Genomic DNA, 5,084 nt, shown 5'->3' with positions numbered 1-5,084 from the left:
CGGATAGTGTCGTCAAGGTTCAAATGCTTGATATGCCTGCAGCCAAGTTGGGCATATGATGCGAGGTTGCCCATCGGTGAGTGGTAGAGTTGGGGTTCAGCCCACAGGATCAACGGCTGGTTCCTCTTCAGTGCGCCCGGTAGGGCATACTTCCCAGATTCCAGTAGCCCGAGGTAGAGGCTGAGGGGGAGCATCTACTTCAGGTGCCACTTAGCCCCGTGTATATGCTTTAGCCGGACAACAAGATCTCGAGTCCTCCCCGAATGTGGTTACAGGTACATTATCTGTATTTTCCCATGATGTGTATGCATTGATAGATCCGGGTTCTACCTTGTCTTATATTACTCCGTATGTTGCTTGTTGTATTGGGGTGAAACCTGAGCCAATTAGACCTTTTGAGGTGTCTACTCTGGTTGGTGATCCCGTGATAGCTAGACAAGTGTATAAAAATTGTGTAGTTGTGATATGCGACTGCCAGACCAAAGCTGATTTAATTAAGCTAGAAATGCTAGATTTCGATGTGATTATGGGTATGGATTGGTTGGCCTCATGTTATGCTAATGTTGATTGTCGGATGAAAATAGTTAGATTCCAATTTCCGGGAGAGCCCGTGCTTGAATGGAAGGGTAATACAACATCTCCAAGGGGTAGGTTTATTTCCTACCTTAAAGCGAGAAAGATGATAGCTAAGGGCTACATTTACCATTTAATCCGAGTTCATGATACCAAAGCAGAGTTGCCAACTTTTCAATCCGTTCCGGTAGTGAATGAATTCCCGGATGTATTTCCAGATGAGCTTCCAGGTCTTCCTCCGAAAAGAGAGATTGATTTCGCTATTGATGTGTTGCCGGACACCAAGCCTATTTCCATTCCTTCTTATCGAATGGCTCTGGCATAATTGAAAGAACTAAAGGCACAATTGAAAGATTTGCTTGAGAAGGGGTTTATTAGACCTAGTTCATCACCGTGGGGAATACCAGTCTTGTTCGTGAGAAAGAAAGATGGTTCCCTATGAATGTGCATCGATTATAGGCAGTTGAACAAGGTGACGATAAAGAATAAATATCCTCTCCCAAGGATTAATGATTTGTTTGATCAACTACAGGATGCCAAGTGGTTCTCCAAAATAGACTTGCGGTCAGGTTATCATCAAGTGAGAGTTAGAGAAGCAGATATTCCCAAAACAGTTTTTAGAACGAGATATGGCCATTATGAATTCCGGGTGATGTCATTTGGGTTGACTAATGCTCCGCCAGTGTTCATGAATTTGATGAATAACGTATTCAGGCCTCTATTGGATTTATTCGTAATAGTGTTCATTGACGATATTCTGGTATACTCTCGCACAGAATCAGAACATGCAGATCATTTACGTATTGTTCTTGGCATTCTTCGAACCCGAGAATTGTATGCAAAATTTTCAAATTGCGAGTTTTGGCTGAATTTTGTGACATTTTCGGGCCATGTTATTTCAGCTGATGGTATTCGATTTGATACTCAGAAAATTAAATCTGTGAAGACTTGGCCAAGGCCTACGATGCCTAAAGAAATCCGTAGTTTTCTGGGATTGGCAGGTTACTATAGAAGGTTCATAGAGGGATTTTCTTCTATTTTAGCCTCATTGATGAAGCTAACCTAGAAGTCAGCTAAATTTCAGTGGAATGATGTTTTTGAACGTAGGTTCCAAGAGTTGAAGGACAGATTAACCTCAGCTCCAGTCTTAACACTTCCGGAAGGGCCAGAGGTTATGTTGTGTACTGTGATGCTTTCGGTGTAGGGTTAGGATGTGTGTTAATGCAGCACAGTGGAGTCATTGCTTATGCTTCAGGATAGCTGCGGAAACATGAAAAGAACTACCCAACTCATGATCTCGAATTGGCTGCAGTAATTCATGCATTAAAGATGTGGAGACATTATTTTTATGGTGTGTATGTTGATATATATACAGATCACAAGAGTCTTCAATACATTTTCAAACAAAAGGAACTGAACCTGCGGCAGAGGCAGTGGTTAGAATTCTTGAAAGATTATGATGTGAGCATTTTATACCACCCCAAAAAGACAAATGTAGTAGCTGATGCGCTTAGCCGCCGATCAATGGGCAACCTATGTGAAGTTCCTCCGAAAAAGAAAGAGATGATTCATGAGCTCCACCAACTAGCTAATCTTGGAGTACGTGTAATTGATTCAGGTAGTGCAGGAATCGGTATTAATGATCCCACAGTTTCGTCCCTGAATACGGAAGTAAAAGAGCGCCAATATGAAGATCCTCATTTGTGCCATTACAGAGACACATTTCATGAAAAAGAGAAGTCCCCATTTGAAACTTCTATGGATGAAATTCTTAGATACCGAGGCAGGCTATGTGTTCCGAATGTTGCAGAATTGCGCCATCAAATTCTAGAAGAAGCTCATTATTCTCGGTATTCTATTCACCCAGGTGCAACAAAGATGTATCATGATCTTAAATTGATATATTGGTGGGATGGCATGAAGAGAGACATAGTAGAATTTGTGGTTCAATGTCTAAATTGCCAGCAAGTGAAGGTTGAACATCGAAAGCCAGGAGGGTTATTGCAAGCAATGAAAATCCGTATTGAAAATGGGAAGTGATCAACATGGATTTTATTGTGGGATTACCCTGTTCCCGAGGCAAGTATGATTCCATATGGGTGATTGTGGATAGATTGAGGAAAGCAGCTCATTTTCTTCCAGTCAGAACCACGTGCTCAGTAGAAGATTATGCAAGGTTATATCTCAAAGAGATTGTGCGACTCTATGGTATTCCGATATCCATTATCACGGATAGAGGAGCGCAATTTAAAGCCAAGTTCTGGAAATCTTTCCAAGAAGGTGTAGGTACTCAAGTGAAGCTTAGCACAACATTTCATCCACAGACTGATGGACAAGCCGAACGTACTATTCAAACCTTGGAAGATATGCTACGAGCATGTGTACTAGATTTCGGTGGTAGTTGGGATGATCACTTACCTCTAATCGAGTTTGCATACAATAATAGCTACCATTACAGTATCCAAATGGCTCCATATGAAGCTCTATATGGAAGGAAGTGCAGGTCTCCAATTAGATGGTTTGAGATAGGAGAAGTACAGCTAATAGGCCCCGAGGTGATCCAACAAGCAGTAGAAAAAGTCAAGGTGATCCGAGATCGACTGCTAACAGCCCAAAGTCGCCAAAAATCTTATGCGGACAACCGCCGGCGAGATTTAGAATTTCAAGTTGACGACTAGGTATTTTTGAAGGTGTCTCCAATGAAAGGGGTAATGAGATTTGGCAAGAAAGGAAAGTTAAGTCCTCGATATATTGGACCCTATAAGATAATCCGGAAGGTTGGTCAAGTAGCTTATGAATTGGACTTGCCTTCAGAACTTGAATCAGTCCATATAGTTTTTCATGTCTCAATGCTCCGTAAGTGTGTTGGAGATCCTACAAGGATTGTTCCAATAGACGATGTTCAAGTGACAGAAAATCTAGTTTATGAAGAAATGCCCATTGCCATACTAGACAGGCAAGTACATAGACTTCGAAATAAGGAAGTAGCTTCAGTTAAAGTCTTGTGGCGAAATAGAAACCGAGAAGAATGCACTTGGGAGGTGGAAGAGAAAATGAAATCCACATACCCGCACTTGTTTCAGCCCCCAGAAAAGATCCATGATGAAACATCAGGATTATAAGGTATGTATACTTTCTTTTTATGCATATTGGTCGTGTGTGGCCAACTATATTGCTATTGTGTTGTGTCCCTGTGAGGCAATGTTATTGTGGGTTGTTGCGACAGGATGGTAGTGCCATATTACAGGGAAAACTCTGGCGAAAGTTTCGTAGAATTCCTGAGTGTTTAACATTCGAGGATGAATGTTCCCAAAAGGGGGGAAGAATGTTACATCTCTGAAAATTTCCCATTAACGTACAGTGAATAGGCTAGCGAAAGGAATGATGTATACGATGATTTGATAAGTAAGAAATAGCATTTGATAATCCTAATCGCGATTAAAAGACATTTGACGTAAGGGAAGGAAGTTGTTAATGAAAACCCGGGATATGTTGTGTGTCGGGAAAGATTTACGAGTGTCAAGTTAATGATGGCTTAATAATGTTTTGGAGAAGAGTGATAATGTCCGTTAGATTGGTATTGAGGTGCTAATCAAGTGTCAAGAAGGTTCTGTAAGTATTGGAGGTCAAACGAGTCGACGAGAATGAGTTTCGGGAAGCTGGGCATTATACGGTCCAACATATGAACCGTATAAAACATACTGGCCGTTTGTTCTGCCCAGAATGGAACCTTCACTGGACCAAACACACGGTCCAGACATGCGGTCAGTATAAAATGTACGGACTGTATGTTGGTCCGTATGTTCGAGTCGGGACAAATTTTTAAAGTTGATATAAGACCTCTCACTTATTATTTTATTTCATTTCACTTCTCCACAACTCAAGAATCCTCTAGAATCCTCTCCACTCTCCATCCACAATAACCTAAGAGAAATTGATGATCAACTTTACCAAACCCACAAAATCAAGTGTGTGAAACATATCAAAGCTCATTTAAGCCAAGAAATCCCAAGGGAAGTGGACTAGGGTTTTTGTGCAAGAAGGGAATTTCCACTCCAAGCTTATTCTTCCATGATCTAAGGTGAGTTTTATGATCATTCTATGTTGTTTAAGGTGTTGAAAGTTAAAACACTTTGATTGTAGAAAGATATAGAAAATGAGTCATGAATGTGGGAATAGTGTCATTATTGTGTAGTAATTTGGAGTGAATCATGAATATTGATACGTTGTGATTGTAAGTATGTTATGAATGATATTTAGAACATGGGATAAGTATTATATGTGAGAAAATGCAATAATGAACTATGACCATGATTATGGAGAAATTGAGGTGAAATTATGAAATGTGGATAATGTAGATGAAAGATGATTGTTGCTTATGATACTGTGAATGTTGTTATCGATGTTTGGGAGTTGATACGGAATATGGAAAAAGTCGTATAAACAAAGGAAATGCTGCCCAATTTTCCTTAGCTTTAGTAAGTACGTTTAAGTAATCGATTAGCTAATGT

This window comes from Lycium barbarum, chromosome 1 (genome assembly GCF_019175385.1).
Source record: "Lycium barbarum isolate Lr01 chromosome 1, ASM1917538v2, whole genome shotgun sequence".
Taxonomy (NCBI): domain Eukaryota; kingdom Viridiplantae; phylum Streptophyta; class Magnoliopsida; order Solanales; family Solanaceae; genus Lycium; species Lycium barbarum.
Note: the sequence above shows the minus strand (reverse complement) of the source record.